Raw genomic sequence first — 18,118 nt, 5'->3', positions numbered from 1 at the left:
CTGTCAAAAATATTTAAATACTATACATATGAATGTATTTATGGAATAGACTCTTTTGGTCTTTTTTTTTTCTCTAAGTGGGTATACTAGTACCTTCCCCAACTCAAGTCCCTTTATAAGCTAACATTCTAAGCTTGTGGAAGTGGCAATTAAAATCTATAGAGGGACATGCATTAGACGATCTTCTGGAACCAAACAGACTTTTAAAAAGTCTTGTAGCTCTCTTCTCAAATTGTTATAATGATTGTATGGGAGCGAGTTATTAATGCCAAATGTCTGTTTCCTTCTTTCTTTCTTCCTTTCTTTCTACTTTTAAAATTGACAGACACTTTGCGCTTGTATGCTTTGCATAAGGCAAATTCAATCATCTATATAAAGTCAAAATCAGGAGACAAATCAGGAGTTCAGGACTCCTAGTAGAAAACAGATTTTTGCATAAGCATCCCAATCTTTCAACCATGGGTAGCAAAAACAAGCAACCTGATCTAACTGCCATTTCATATCAACTCCAGCAGTTTATTTAAATATAAAGTTAAAAACGCTAGAAAAATAAAATTTTCACTAGAATGTTATAAGCTATTTGAGAATCTCTTATTGTTAAAGTGGCTCTGAGTGTGCAAGAGGATGTTGTATGGGAAACGCTTTATGCTCTAAGAACAAAGATGATCTACTTAAAAATATTTTTTAAACAAGTACAGATAATTTATGGTTCTAAAACGTATATTAGGAATCAATTATTTCAACTCACAATGAAATGTTTTATCATCAGAAACAAGGTATTCTGTTTTAAAAATTTTAAATGTTATTACAAAGGAATCGTGTAAATATGTGCATCATGATGATAATATGCATCTAAAGCCTGCCTCAGCATCAGGCCAGGTTGTTGGGATAAAAGTGGAAAGCAGGCACGAGATTGACTTGGGAAAGATGGAGTCCTTATTTCTTGTTTCTGGCTTTATAGTTGTTGACTTCTTTGACACTGTGATTTTATATTTAAAATAATGTATTTATTTTGGTGTGTCTACTGTTAAAAATCTCTGTTCTAATCCTTTTGACCAGAGATTCTACCTTAAAAGTAAAATTAACTTAATGGGGTGTTGGCTAAGAGCCTTCACTAAACTGAGTTTAAAGACTCGGGTAATGATCCTGGCAATATCCCAAGGAAAGCAATGCATCAGAATAAACAAGATGAAGAAGTGAGACTCGAACTGCTCCATCTTCACTGCTCTGTGTTCAAGACTTAGCCAGCCCTCCGGAAGATCTGAGGCTGACCCATAAACACTGCTGTTCACCTATGGATGGTGATACAGCAGACCTGAAATCTCACTGGATGTGAAGTCGTGGTCACTTGCTTAAATTTTTTGGATTTCCATTTCTTTATCTGTAGGATGAGGGTGTTGGACTTAATCTCTATGGAATATTCAGCCTTTTTTTGAGCTTTATGTGTCTATGAGTCTCTAAAGTTCTAGATACTCTTACAGGAACATCTGACCATACTTCTGAGTAAAACTTTCTACTGAATAGGATCATTTACTCAACATTATTTCAACAGCATTGTAGCAACACTTGCTGCAGAAACAAGGGAAATGTTCCAAAAAAAAAAAAAAGGAAGGAAGGAAGGAAAGAAAGAAAGAAACAGAGAGAGAGAAAGAGAGAGAGAGAGAAAGAGAGAAAGAAAGAGAGAGAAAGAGAAAGAAAGAAAGAAAAAGAAAGAAAGAAAAAGAAAGAAAGAAAGAAAGAAAGGAAGGAAGGAAGGAAGGAAGGAAGGAAGGAAGGAAGGGAAAGAAAGAAAGAGGGAAAAGAAAAGAAAGCAAGGAAGGAAGGAAGAGAGAAAGAAAGAAAGGTTTCTGTAGGTCATGGTAGTTCAGGGAAAATTAATCATTATTTTTAGCATTTTAGCTGAAAGTGTCTTCTTTGGACACAAAATTGTAGCATTATTATTCTATATTATTGCTCTGTTATATTTACATTTGCATCTGAGAATTTAGTTTTCATATGAACTATGTACTTTATAACTTAATGATTATTTATTATATATTTGGTTTTAAATGTTTATGTTCATGGCTTCTTATTTAAGACCTGGTCATATTAAATACTACCCAGTCAGTACAACTGTCTTTTGTGATTCCCTGGAAACCTATAATTCAACAGTCTTAGTAGAAAATAAAAGATGATCCTTAGTTTCTGAGAGCATAAAGTTTTTACATGTATATGATAAAGACAATCTTTTCTCCTTACATACTTTCCCTGAAATGGAACTTTCCACTTCCTGTCCCTACCTCAAGGACACCACTTCCTTTGCAGCCCTCCCAAATGTATGGCAGGTCCAAGAGCAGTTGAAGATATTCTTCCCAATGTCTATTACATGCACACTCTTGCACAAAACTCATTCCTGCTTTGAAGTTTATCCCATCTAGCTTTGCTGTCCCCTTACTTTTTTTTTTTTTGATGATTGTCATCTCCTGAACACTCCTCTATGTTCATTGAGGACTTAGGCATGTTCTTTTCCATGAATCCAATTTCTGCCATCATCCTGGGTGAATTCAGTGACCTTGAGGAGGATTCCACCAACACTGTAGCTTCCCAGAACCTTGAGTACCTCAGTTTCAAACGCCTGCATCTTTCACCCCATCATCTGACCACTCCCATGGCCATGCACCAGACTATGGCACCTGGAACCATTCTCTGTCTGAAATCTTGATATATAAGAAACCATCACCTATTAGTCTCTTTGCTCTCAAACTGCCCTCCTTCTACTACATCTGCCCTGAGACTCTGCCATGACAACTAGGCCTTCATCCTTCCCATTCTCTCAGTTTATTAGTTTCCCTCCTTCCCCACTGAGCCTGGAGCCCTGATCAATCCCTTGAACTGCAGACCCAGTGGCACACACAGTCTCATTCTTCTCGAGGACCTGCCTACAAACTCCTTACCTAGATGTCTGTCTTGCTCCCCTAATCCAGATTTAGACACTGGCCCTGGCCCCTTACCTTTTGGGGACCCTTTCAAACTCCCCTATCTGGCTTACTGGAGTCACTTCCCCACTTCACTCTCAGCTCTAAACACTCACCTGTTTTCAACATCTACCTCCATCTACTCTAGTCCACAGGTTAGTGTGGGCATGGCCTCACCTCATGTGGAAGAGGGAGGTTTGGGTATTCAGGCTAAGTCAAGCTCATTGAAAGAGTAGTCTATACACGCGTCTGTACTCCCTCACCTCCTAGCCACTTCAAACCACTATAATCTGATTTCTACCCATCCCACACCCTATCACTGTATCATTAAAATTGTCCTTTCTCTGATCAACAATGACCTCCAACTCACACAACTCACAAATGTGTCTAAATCCTTATATTACTTGATCTTATTATGACCTTTGTTACTTTTGATTACACCATCTCTTTTCCCTCTTTGACTTTGGAGGCTACTCTTTATCCTGCTACTTGTCTTACATCTCTGACCATATATTCTCAGTGTCAGTTGTCGGTTTGCTTTCCTGTGTCTCCCCTTAGACGCTGATGCGCTTGAGGATTCTATCCTTGGCCACCTTTTTACTTTAAACCTTTTCCCTCAACAGTCAAAAAAGTTCCTGTTGTTTTAAATATCCCTGTACATGTCATTGACCCCTAAATCTACAGATAAAGGCTATTCCCCTCTGCTAATTCCCAGGCCCAAATGGGAGATTTCCATCTTTATCCTCCAGGTGCTTCACCTTTATCTCACATGCCAAAATTGATCACATCATTTTCCCCAACTTCCACGACCTTCTTTGTTTTAAAGCTTTCCCTGATCTTTGTTTATCATTTCTATTTTTAAAAATTTTCTTTTTTTGTTTTATTTTTATTGAGGTAACATTGGTTTATAACATTATATAAGGTTCATGTGTACAATAATATATTTCTACTTCTGTATACCCTGCAGTATGCTCACAACCAAAATTTAGTTTCCATCTGTCACCATAGAGTTGATCCCCTTTATCCATTTCACCCTCACCCTACTGTCCTTTCCTCTCTAGTAACCACTACTCTTGTCTCTGTATCTACGTGTTTGTTTGTGTTTGGTTTGATTTGCTCATTTATTTTGGCTTTGGTTTGCTTGTTTGTCTGTTTTTTATATTCCACATCTGAATGAAATCATATGGTATTTGTCTTTCTCTGTCTGACTTATTTCACTTAGCATAATACCCTCAAGGTCCACCCAGACTGTTGCAAAAAAAGATTCCATCGTTTTTATGGCTGAGTAGTGTTTCATTGTATATATGTACCATATCTTCTTCATTCATCTGTTGATAGGCACTTAGGTTGCTTCCATATCTTGGCTATTATAAATAATGCTACAATAGCAGTGTCCTCTAATCTTAATTGATGGGAACGCATCTGCCAGCCTCCAAGACTCTGCTTTCTCTCTCATATACTATAACCAATTTGCCACTGGGCTTTGCTGTTTCTAATTCTTAAGTTCAACCTTTCTTTTCTATTCCCTCTGCCATTGCCTTAATTCAGGTTCTCAGCAACGGTTGCAATAACTTTTGTTGGGTTTCTAGCCTCTTGCCTTCTCCTCTTTCCAATCATCTCTGCATGGACACCAGAGTGATATTTTACAAAACTTAAGTCTGATCACAACCCTCTCTTATTTAAAACTTTTCACTGGCTCTCCTTTGGATAGCCCAGGCATGAAGCAGGGTATACAAAATCCTTTATCATCTGCTTTCCTCAGCTCCCAGCCTCTCTTCACCTTGAACTTCACATTCCAGCCAATCCAATTTATTTCTATTTCCCTAGGCACACCACATTTGTTTTATTCCTCTGTGTCTTTGTACTTGCAGTGACCTCTCCCTGGAATATTACTTCTCCACCCCCTCTTTAGCACCCAGAAAACCCCTCATGTGTCCATCAATATTCAACATAGGCATCACTTCCTCTAGAAGGACTTCCATCATTGTCTTACTCTATCTCTGTGACAGTGTTAATCTCTCCCCACTTTCAGAAGTTGAGCATACTTTATTAGACTTAGTGTGGTGTACACAAATTTATTGATTTATATGTCTGTTTCCCTTTCCAGAATGTAAGCCCTTTGGCAGAAGGAACTGCATTTCACTAGCACAGTGCCTCATATGTGCTAGATAACCTACAGTAGAAAACAAATGTTTATGTAATTGGATTGAACTAAACACAAATACACGATTATGCATTGAAATTTCCTTGACATTTCTCTTTCTCTTTCATGTTGAATTTAATTATCACCAAAGTCAGCGATAATGGACAACTGTTTTCAAAATACCTCTATAATCCAACTACTTGTCACCATCTCCAGCTCCCACTTTATCGAGGCCAGTGCAATCTCTCACCCAGACATGGTAATACCTTCTTAAATAGTTTTCCTGCTTTGGTTCCCGTCCCTCATCAAAATCTATTTGCAATAGAGCAACCTGAATGATCCTTTAAAAAAAACTAAACACAATGTGGCATCCTTCAGCTCAAAACCTTCCAATGGCTCACACCTCATTCATGGTAAGGCCTGAGTCTTACAACAGGGGCTACATGGTCATGTCCCCTCTACCCCTCATCTCTCTAACCTCATTTTCACTCTTCTTACTCAACTCCAGCCACACTGGCATTCTCCTTTTTCCAACACTCCGGGCACACTCCTACCTAAGCCATCTGCACTTTCTGTTTCTTCCCTTGGCATGCTCTTCCGCCAAATGTCCATGCGGTCCATTGCTTCACCTTCTTCATTACCATGTTCAGCTGTCATCTTCTCCACCAGGTCTTCTCTGACTACTACTGTATTTTAAATTGCAACCCCCCACCCCAAACACCCCTGCTTTATTTTTCTCCATAGCATTTACCACTCTGGACATATATATTTTAATAATTTCTGTTGACTGTCTCTCTCCCCCACTAGAATGTAAGCTCAATTCTACAGAGATTTAGTCTGTTTTGTTCACTACTATATATCTGGCACCTAGAACGATGCCTTGAACATGGAAAGAACTCATTAAATATTTGTGGAAAGAATTGGTGGGTTCTGTGATGGTTGGCATTGGAGTTCTCCCATTGGGTTTTAATTCCCAATGCACAGCTTGCTCTCTCTCTATTAGGCTAGTAGTGTACTAATGTTTTTTTTCCTTTATAGCTTCTCCCTGATTTTTGGGTATCATGTATTTTCTGCAAATCTCCCCCCATCCTCTTATCAGATATACCCACACCTCTTCTTTACTTTTGAAACTGGCCTTCAGCAATCCAAAATTTGGAATATAAAAATGGAAACATTCCACTTATCATTAAAATTTTAGCAAAAATATTTTTCTAAAGAAAACTTGTGGGGTTTTATTGTCTACAGTTCTTTTGCTGGTTGATAAAACATCTTGATGATTTCCAGTCACACAACTGAAACTCTTCCATATGATATCTCTTCTCCCTTTACAGAAATAGAAAATTCAAGGCATCCATACACCCACTTATGAATCCCTAAAGATGTCTTTTTCTACCTTCCCATTCATAATGAAATGTTATTCTTTTCAAGAAGGCTTCCTTGCATGTTCCAAATTATTTTATTTCTCTGACTTTCTTTAGTTTTCCTTTACTCATTTGAATGAAGTGGCAAAGTGCTATGGAGAAACACAAGCAGAGAAAGGGGCTATGGAGAGGTGGGCGGGGCATGTGTGAGGCAGATGAGAGCCAATTTTAAATAGAGAGGAGAGTGAAGGAAAAACCCAGCAATTGCTACAAAGGAAGATTCTAGGTTGTGGTACCTCAGTTACAAATAACATCTTTAAAATTATCTTTTTAAACTAGCTCTGAGCATGTTACCATCTTCCTATTAGGCTGAGAGATGGTGGATTTGGAGGAGAAAAGTTTAGCTGCTGTGTGTTTTCCCCTATAATCTTAATTCAAGAAAATCCCCAAATCCAGACTTCCCTGGTGGCGCAGTGGTTAAGAATCTGCCTGCCAATGCAAGGGACATGGGTTCGAGCCCTGCTCCGGGAAGATCCCACATGCTGCGGAGCAACTAAGCCTGTGCGCCACAACTACTGAGCCCATGTGCCACAACTACTGAAGCCCGTGCGCCTAGAGCCCCTGCTCCGCAACAAGAGAAGCCACGACAATGAGAAGCCCGTGCACCACAACGAAGAGTAGCCCCTGCTCACCGCAACTAAGGAAAGCCTGTGCACAGCAACGAAGACCCAACACAGCCATAAATAAATAAATAAATAAATTTTAAAAAAAGAAAGAAAGAAAATCCCCAAATCTAACTTACAAAAGAAAAAAGAAAGAATGTCCGCGTGGGAGAGACAGAGAGAGAGAGAGAGAGAGAGGGACTGATACAGAGACAGAGAAAGAGAGGAAGAGAGAGAGACAAGGAAAAGCAGTAAGTATCCTTGATCAGGTTTTCCTAGAAGTAGAACCTGAGTCAAGGATTCCAGTGCAAGTGGTTTACCACGGAAATGCGAGAAAAACCAGGAAGAGAGTGGGGAAAGCAGGATTGGGATGGGGAAATTCAGGCCTGGGTATAAATTCAGGGGAAGCCCCAGATTCAACTTAATCCTACAGGGTTCCCTGGAGCATAAATTACACCTCAGAGTTGTTAGTTCTGCCTGGAATGCAAGTGACTGCGTTTTTGTACTTTTGCAACCACCCGTTATGTCTGTGGAGCTTCAGGACACAGGTGAGGCTGCTCCAGTGCCCAAGCACCATCCTCTGAGTGTCCCATGTCATCAAAGGGCACAGATAGGATGGGCACATAGAGTTGATGAAAAGGATCCATGGATAGCTGGGCAGGCACCAACTGTGTCTACTACAGTAAGAGTGATTTTTTTTTTTTCTTTTAAAAGTTTATTTTTTAAATAAGAAGAAGGCTTAGGGCAAAGATTAATTTTATTATCAAAACAAGGTAGTTTCAGGATATATTTGTTCAAATGTAATTATATATAATTATATACATATTTATTATATATATTTTATATAGGTTATCTCCTTTTGGGGGGGGCACAATTTAATTCTCACAATTTGATTCTCAAAAGCCCATTTAATTCTCAAAAGCCCAATTTTGGAGATAAACGGATTTGTAGTGCAAAGAGTCACCTCTCAAATTCAAGAATATGACACTGCTAATGGGCACTCACAAGTCCTACATCCCCGGAGGACCTGCTACCCCTCCTTACTAAACTACCCCTGCCCCAGGGCGGCCATCACTCCATGCCACAAACAGAACAGATTTTTCCTGATGAGGATAGTCTTATTCTTAGAATATAGGGCAGTTTGTGCATTTCAAGCTTCTAGTTAAGCCTCTCCCTTTCTTTTTTGACTCAGTTGAAATCAACCATTCCTTGGATGGTCCCTTGGGAGAAATGCCATTGTGAATGGAATTAAAACATTTATATCTGTTGATGGAGAAAGCAATCCTGAAAAGAGAGAAGAGATTGGAGCTGGTCACTCAGAATGGTGGAGAAGGGCAGGTGTGATCATTCACAACATGGTGGGTGAGAAAGAGTTCAATGTCATCTGGCAAAGCTTTCCCAATATATTACATCCCTGATGAGGAAAGAACTAAACTGTACTAGAATTTGAAGTAGAAGTGTCATGATACAACTTTTGGTCTGAAGTTATTACTGGTCGATCAAAGTCTGAATCAATGACTTTAGTCGTGACCATGAGCAATCTGTTCATGGTGGGTCACAGGGAACATTTTCTATTTGCTTTTATTATTATTAGCACCTCTTCATTTCCTGATAGAGCTTTTCACTGAATATGCCCTTTTAAAAAGACAACCTTTTAAAGGAGAGGACATGCTGCCACCTATCGAAACAAAATGATTACGTACAAGACACCCAAATTCTAAACCATGAGGACCTGTCACGCCACCCCACACAAAAGCAAATGGTAGAAACTCTGAAACATTTTCTCAGCTCTTTCAGTCCTGGACTTTACAAAGATTTTCACTATTGAGATCATTTCTAAAAGGAGCTTCAGGACCAGGAAGACCATTTCTCCTTGGACCTACAGATCTCAGTGTGAACAAGAACAGGAGTGTTTGAAACCTGCTCTGGTACCGTTAGCCGCTGCCCTGCTCATATAGGAGCAGCCGAGAGAAGAGCTCGCAGCATCCTTAAACAGGCAGAATGCCCGGCCACTGGCTCCTGGGAAAGTGACCTTAATCTAGCTGGGGTCCTCTTTAGGGGTCCTTTAACCAGGACACTGCTATCCTCCTTCCTTCATTTAGGATGAAGCCAGAAACACACTGCAGATTTCCTTACCTGTGAAATAGTCGTAATCATTCCAGCACTTCTGACATCAAAGGCTGCTCACAGAGGTAGAATAAAACAAGGCACAGGAAAGTGCCTTGTAAAGTGTGTACACATTTGACAATGCACAAGCTTGTTTTCAGACTTATTCTGCCACTAGTGACAATTAGCTTGTGCTGAATTCCCATTCACCTCCTGCTGCTTAGGGGATTTCTCCCATGACGAATAGCTCACCTGGGAACAAGTTTTCCACAAACTTGGCCTCACTGAATTGTATTTTAATTCAAAGTTTCCTAATAGGTCAAAAAGTGTTCTGAGTAGTTGCCACAGAAGAAAGGTTTGCGGTTGCAGGACGTTAATTAAACACATCAGTTAAATCATCTTTTCCAGCTGCCTCTGGTCTTGCCTTCTCCTTCCGGAAGTTTACCACTATTTTCTGTGTAAAATAGCCCTCCCCAATAGAGTCTCAGTGCTCTAACCAATTCCGTGTTATTTAGCTTTTCTCATCTCCTGCTTCTGCTCTCCTCATCAGGTCTAGCCTAGTAATGGCTCAGACATTCTGACCTCTGTTGCTTCTACTGTTAATGCTGAAACTTCTCCCTGGTTGGGGAGCAACAAGCCAACCAACAAAGAACCCCAACCCTTTGTTTTGTCTGCCCTGCATCTCTTTTCCTTCCTCTGGCATTGGACCCCTTCTTTCTCTTTGGGAATCCTTGCTTGACCAACCCTCAGTCCTTGTGGTCAAGTGGGGCTGGTCTCACCTCCACCCCAGCCCCATGGGTGGGAACATAACACAAGCCAGAGCATGCAGAAGCCTCCCTGTGACTTTTGTTGTAATTATTTAGAGAGAAATGTTCTCTTCCTACTGGGGTTGTTAAGCTGACGGGATTTAGGCTGGAGCTGCCAGTAGTCATCTTTGCCACTCTTTGGGGACTGCCTTCTGAGCACAGAGAGAAGCAGAGTGAAACAGAGGGGAGATACACTGTGTCTGAAGGTTCACCATGAAAACTAATTATGTAAGCCACTGAACCCCCTTTTATATTGAAACTAGTTTCAGTTGTATTTTTGTCACTTATGAGAAGAAGAGCCTTAAATTAATAGACTCCTCAATCCCAGCACTTTAAATTACCTTGAAAATAACCTTTATAAAAGAAAGATAGTATCCTGATCCTCACCAGGCCCCTAGTTAAATAAAATTGAGGTGTGAAACTCCCTCTGACAGTACTCTCTCTGTCTAACCATCTGTGGAAAACAAAAATGTAGAATCCCCTTCTCCTACCTTTGAAAAACAAGCCCGGTCAGGTTATGAAGGCTACCAGTCAGCGTTAGCTCTTGACAGAAGGGTGGTTCCTCGCAGGACACACAGCCCTGTGTGGAGTCTGTCCCCAGCTCCCAACCCACACACACCTTGTAGTAAAGGCTACATCACCAGGTAAATAGCAGAAGGGACCACAACCATATAGAAGAGTTACACTGAGTAAAAGGTTCTGAGATCCCACAGTTATTTGTGCTGTTCATTTCCTTCAACAATCAGGTCAGCACCGAACACTGGTCAGCACCATATTACGACAAATAGAATCTAGGGTCATACCTTCCACTGCTTCTGATCTGGAATCCACTGCTGTTCCATACAGCCAGGAAATCCATTTGGGCTGGGCTGAATATTATTTCTCCTTATTCTTTCCTGCAAGTGTGAGGAGCGCCATGGCCACCACATCTGCTGTTTCAAGTCAGATGTTTAATCTAACCATTTAAAAATAAAATAAAATAAGAAATAATGTATCATTACTTCCTATTTACTATGTTAATCCATAATCTGCGACTAAGTGTCAACGGACTGGTTTTTATTATTGACATCACTATAAATTAATGGTAAAATCATAGAGGCTACAGAAAAGAGGAGGATACTTTTCTCCTGTAATCCTCAGAACACTCTTCAAATGACTGGCCTGAGAAAACCAATGTTCCACGTGAGAACTGCTAAAGAGGCAGGCCCTCTCACCCTGGTTGTCAAACTTGTTAGTTTTATTAGATTTATTTACTCAATTAACATTTATTGAGCACAACGTGCCAGACACTGTACTAGACATTAAGGATACCTGAATAAGTAGATCATACCCTACAGAGTTTAAAGTATCGTGGGAGATGCATATAATTAAATTCATAATTATGGTACAAGATGACACATTCTGTGATAGGTGAATGTTCAAAATACAATGGGAAAGCTCTGGTTCTGGGAATGGCAGAGTAGTTTTGATTAGAACGACCTTCCCATAGACAAACTGTCTCAAAGCCTTGGAAGGCCCCTGAACTGTGCCTGCACAGAGGAGACTTCAAGGAGCCCAGTGGGTATTTCTGAGGCCATCCAAAGATTTGAGGCAGTTTCTGTGCCAATTTAGAGGAGTCCTAACAGTGGCTCCCCCATTTTTGGACTTCCCTCCCTCAATTCCCGCTACTCTAACACCCTAAACTATGTCTTCTGACAACTCAGATCAACAGACTGAAGCCTCCTTATTGAGTTCTGGTTATACCACACCTATGGATTGAAGGAGCCCTCAAGGTAAAGGTCATATAAATGTAGCTCTCACTCAGTGTAGTTTCCTTCTTTCAAGAGTCAAATCTCTTCACTTTTTGCCTGCTTCTGATTTTCAGCAAACTATAAATAGTGGGTTTTCATGTTTTATCAAAAATGAAGGCAAAAAAGACATTCCCAAATAAACAAAAGATTATAGAAGTCCTATAAGAAATATTAAAAGAAATTCTTCAAACTAAAGGAAAGGATAGCAGATGGAAACTCAGATATACAGGAAGGAATAAAGACCATTGGAAATGGCAGATATGTGAGAAAATATAAAATAGTATATTTTTTCCTTCTTGTAATTTGTTTAAGACAAATACCAGTTTAATGTCAAAAATTATAACATCTTATTACGGAGATTATTAAAAATATATGACAACAACAGCACACAAGATGGTATAGTGGTAAATTGAATTACATTGTTTCAGGGTTCTTAAATTTAATACAGTATCAACTCAACACAGACTATGGTAAATTGAGGATGCATGTTGTAATCTTAGTCACAACTAAAAAGGATTAAAAAATAGCTAAAATTGGGAGAATTAAAATGGAATAGTAAAAATATTTAATTAACCTAAGAAAAGCTTGGAAAGAAGGAACGCAAGAATAAAAAACAGATGGGACAAAGAGAAAACACATAGGAAAACACTAGACTTAAATCCGCCAATATATAACTAATTACACTAAATGAAAATGGACTAAACCCCCTATTTTAAAGCAGAGACTGTTAGACTGCATTAAAAAATAAGACACAACTATATGCTTTCTACAAGAGACATACTGTAAATGTAAAAACAGGTTCAAAGTAAAGGAATGGAAAAAGATATATGACATACTGTAAATGTAAAAACAGGTTCAAAGTAAAGGAATGGAAAAAGATATATGACAAAAACAATAAGTATAAGAAGGCGTTGTGCCTATGTTAACATCAAACAAAATAGATTTTAAAACAAGAAATATTACCAGTAAAAGAGATGAACATTTTATAATAATAAAAAGATCACTTCATCAAGAAGACATAAGAATCAGAAATGTGTATTCACCTACTGTCAATATTTTGATACATAACCTTCCAGTGTTTTGTATACATACTTTTAAATTGTTTTTTATCAAAAGTGAAGTAAGTCATCCTTTAACCACTATTTGTAACCAGCTTGTTTCATACCATGTTATTTTCCTGTGTCATTAAATAATTACATCAAGAAACAAAAAAAGAAATGTGTATTCATTTAATATAGAGCTTCAAAACAGACAAAGCAAATACTGACAAAACTAAAGGGACAAACAGACAAATCCACAGTTATAAGTGGAGATTTGAACACACCTCTCTCAGTAATTGACAGAACACTGAGCATATAGAAGATCTGAACAACACTATCAACCAACTTGATCTAACTGCTATTTATGTAACATACATCTAACATCTTCAAAGTACATATTCTTTTTAAGTGTGCATGAAACAGTCACCAAGATAGGCCACATCCTCAGCCTCAAAATAAATCTCAATAAATTTCATAAGAAGTAAACCTCAAAACCTTAGAGTATGTATATATTTTACCACAATGAAATTAAATTAGAAGTTATTACTACTAAGATATCTAGATCAGTCCCTAATATTTGGAAATTGAGAAACAGACTTCTAAATAACCCATGAATCAAAGAAGAAATCACAAGAGATATTAGAAAATATTTTGAATTAATAATAATAATACAAAGTAAGCAGTAATTATTACTTTCTTCCTTCTACTTACTTTGGATTTATTTTGCATGAAACACTAGCACCTATCATTTCTCAGTTTTTGCTGCTAGTATATATAGAATTGATTTCGTATATTGACCTTAGACAAATAGAAAAAACCAAGAAAAGCCAAAAATTTGTTTCTTGGAAAGAGTAATAAAATTGCCAAATCCCTAGCAAGACTGATGAACAGAAAAGAAAGTACAGATAGGCAATATGAATAAAAGAGGAGACATCACTGTAGACTCTACAGACATTATGACAGCAAGTAAATATTATTTTAAAAACTTTATATCAATAAGTTTTAAAAAATGCGATGAAATGGAAAAATTCCTTAAAAGATAAATTTATCAAAATGGACACAAAAAGACATAGAATATTCAATAGGTCTATATCTATTAATGAAATAGAATTCATAATAAAGCAAAAAATGTCTCATGAGGAACACTCCAGGCCCAGATGGCTTCCCTAGTGAATTCAATCAATCATTTATAGAAGTTATAGCAAGTTTATAAAACTCTTTCAGAAAACAGAAGACAGGGCTTCCCTGGTGGCGCAGTGGTTGAGAATCTGCCTGCCAATGCAGGGGATACGGGTTCAAGCCCTGGTCTGGGAAGATCCCACGTGCCGCAGAGCGGCTGGGCCCGTGAGCCACAATTACTGAGCCTGCGCGCCTGGAGCCTGTGCTCCGCAACAAGAGAGGCCGCAATAGTGAGAGGCCTGCGCACCGCGATGAAGAGTGGCCCCCGCTTGCCACAACTAGAGAAAGCCCTCGCACAGAAACGAAGACCCAACACAGCCATAAATAAATAAATAAAAACAAATACTTTAAAAAAAAAAAAAAAAGAAAAGAAAACAGAAGACAAAAGAATACTTCCAAACTCATTTTATGAGGTCTGCATAATCCTGATACCAATACCTGAGAGAAATCTTTTGAGAAAATAAAATCACAGACCAATATTCTTCATAAACATAAATGTAAAAAATAACTTAAAATTGGCATTTTACCCAGCAATATATATATTCATTAGATTATGACCAACTATATTTCATGCAAAGAATGCAAGAATTGTTTAACATTCAAATATCAATCAATATAATTCACCATATTGATAAAGGAGAAAAAGCAAATTATTATTTCAATAGATGCATAAAAAGCATTTGATAAAATTTAACACTTTTCCTGATTTAAAAACAACAAAAAAGCTCTGCAAACTGAAATAGAAGAAAACTTCCTTTTTCTGATAATGGGCAGTTTTAAAAACCTACTGCTAACAATAAACTTAATGGTGAACTATTAAACTCCTCAGATTTCAGACCAGGAGCAAGGCAAGGATGTCTACTCTCACTTTTATTCAAAGCTGTTTTAGAAACCTAAACATGTGTAATGAGGCAACAAAAGACACAAAAAGTATAAACATTGGAAAGGAAAAGCAAAACTGTTTCTATTTACAGATTGACATGATTGATTACATAGAAAATCCCATGGAATATAAAAAAATCTACTAGAGCTAATAAGTAAATTTATCAAGGTCTCAATATACAAGGTCAATATACAAAATTAATTCTATATATACCAGCAGCAAAAACTGGGAAATGAAAAGTTTTAAATATCATTCATAATAGTATCAAAATTATAAAATGCTTAGCAACATATTTAATAAAAAACATGCAAAACCTCTAAACTAGAAACTACAAAACATTGTTGAGAGAAATTTAAGATCTCAGTAATTGGAGAACTATATTATGTTCATGTATTGGAAGACTGAATATTGCTTAGGGTCACTTTTCCTCAAAATTGATCTATAAGTTCAATGCAATTACAATTACATTCACAATCCCAACAGACATTTGTTTGGTAGAAGTTGCAAGTCGACTGTAAAATTCATATGGAAATGCAAAATGCCTAGTTTAGCCAAAATATTCTTGAAGAACAAAGCTGAGCCTCATATAATCTGAATTCAAGAATTACATAAAGGTACAATGATTAAGACAGTATGATAGTAGCATAAAGATAGACAAATAGAAGAAAGCAACAGACTAGAGTCTAAAAATAGACTCATGCATATATGGACAAACAAGTATATACCATACGATTCCACTTATATGAAGTTCAAAAGCAGGCAAAACTAATCTGTGGTGATAGAAATTAGAAGGATAGTTGCCTAATTGGGGGGGGGGGGCGGGGGAAGGCTGGGTAGAGATGGACTGGGAAGGAGAAGAAGGGAATTTCCTATATCTTGATTGCAATAGAGGTTACATGGATGTGCATAAGTTTATTAAAACTCCTTGAATTATATATTTAAGAACTGTGCATTTCACTGCATGCAAATTTCCCTGAATAAATGAAAGCTACAGTTGAAGCCTAGGGAGTAAAGAAGGTTTCCTGGAAGAGGTAGATGTTTGAAAAGCAAGTAGGAGTTGGTTGGGTGAATGATGGAAGCAAGGGAATTTTTTTTAACATCTTTATTGGAGTATAACTGCTTTACAATGGTGTGTTAGTTTCTGCTTTATAACAAAGTGAATCAGCTATGCATATACATACATCTCCATATCTCCTCCCTCTTGCGTCTCCCTCCCTCCCACCCTCCCTATCCCACCCCTCTAGGTGGTCACAAAACACCGAGCTGATCTCCCTGTGCTATGCGGCTGCTTCCCACTAGCTATCTATTTTACATTTGGTAGTGTATATATGTCAATGCTACTCTCTCACTTCGTCCCAGCTTACCCTTCCCCCTCCCCATGTCCTCAAGTCCATTCTCTACACCTGCGTCTTTATTCCTGTCCTGCCCCTAGGTTCTTCAGAACCATTTTTTTTTTAGATTCCATATATATGTGTTAGCATACGGTATTTGTTTTTCTCTTTCTGACTTACTTCACTCTGTATGACAGACTCTGGGTCCATCCACCTCACTACAAATAACTCAATTTTGTTTCTTTTTATGGCTGAGTAATATTCCATTGTATATATGTGCCACATCTTCTTTATCCATTCATCTGTCAGTGGACACTTAGGTTGCTTCCATGTCCTGGCTATTTCCATTGTGAATAGTGAAGCAAGGGAATCTGAAGTAGAGAGTATAGCGTGTGGAAAGGCATAGAAGCCTGAAATAGCACAGACCCTTCAGGAGGAGGGTCTTGGAGAGAGGAGGCTGGAGGAGGAAGTAGTGCCAAATTGGAAGGGGCCTCGTGGATTGAGAAGTTCATCCTGAAAGCTAGAGGAAGCCACGGAGGCATTTTTTGTTGGCAAGATCAAACTAAGAGCAGAAGAGGGGGTGGGTGTGAAGGGACATCATCCAGGGCCCGGGAAGTCAGGCTCTAAAGAGGTGTCACCCAAGAAGTGGTGAGGGCCCAGCGAAGGCAGCGGGAGGCCGGTAGGGAAAGGTAAATCTTTAGGGGACTAAGGAAGTAGAATCTATACGTTTAATGCAGGGTGGATGCTAAGGTGGGTGAGAAGGAGATGATAAGATTGACAGAGGAAATGTGAGTCCCGAAGGTCTCCATTCCTCCCGTTTTCCCATTAGCCTGTCATTAGCTTGTGAGAGTTGGTGGCACACAGGGTACCAGGGTAGGAGTTGTGAGTAAAAACTGGATGACAAAGGGGTTTCTCAATTTATCTGTAATATCAACTAAGAGGAAAGACTTAGAGAGCAAAATATGTTTTGCCTTGCAAAATTCAAAGTTTTTACTAAGGTGAAAGAAAAACTTTACTATGACTAAAAAAAAAAAAAAAAAAGGTCGACTAAAGCTAACATTTATTGAATACTTAACTATGTGCCAAGTGCTATGTTAGGCACATTTTATGCATTATCTTGATAAATCTCGGCACCAGTCCTAAGAGGTTGATATAATCATGGTCCCATTTTTCAGAGCAGGAACTGAGATTGCCTGTGACCACTCACCTCGCTAGTGGTGGAGGCAGGATACAAGGATGCACGGCAATCTGCCTTTGGTCACCTGTGTAAGGCTGTTAGCACCAAGGCTACATCAAGCGATTTTCATCTCACAGCCCTCAGTGATTTGGAGGTAGAAGGCAGAAAGATTGGTAAAGAGAAGCCAGAATTGGGAAGGGATCAGAATTGTTCTTCTCCAACTGAGAAGTTGGAGTTGAACTTCAGAATGTTAGAGATGATAAAAATCTGTCTGTGAAGGACCAAACTGTGTCCCCCTTGCCAAATTCATATGTTGAAGCCCTAGCCCCTAGAACCTCAGGATGAGACTATATTTGGACATAGGGCCTTTAAAGAGGTGATTAAGTTAAAAGAGGTGATGAGTTTAAGGTTAGGGTAGGCCTTAATCCAATCTGACTGGTGTCCTAATAAGAAGAGTTTAGCAGTCTGCAAGCTAAGGAGAGAGGCCTCAGAAGACACTAAACCTGCTGACACCTTGATCTTGGACTTCCAGCCTCTAGAACTTTGAGAAAATAAATTTCTGTTGTTTAAGTCATCCAGTCTGTGGTCCTTTGCTATGGCATCTCCAGCAAACTGATCATGCCATCCATTCATCCATCCATCCATCCATCCATCCATCCATCCATCCATCCATCCCTTTGTTCTAC

This window comes from Balaenoptera acutorostrata, chromosome 5 (genome assembly GCF_949987535.1).
Source record: "Balaenoptera acutorostrata chromosome 5, mBalAcu1.1, whole genome shotgun sequence".
NCBI lineage: Eukaryota > Metazoa > Chordata > Mammalia > Artiodactyla > Balaenopteridae > Balaenoptera > Balaenoptera acutorostrata.
This window is presented reverse-complemented; position numbering follows the sequence as displayed.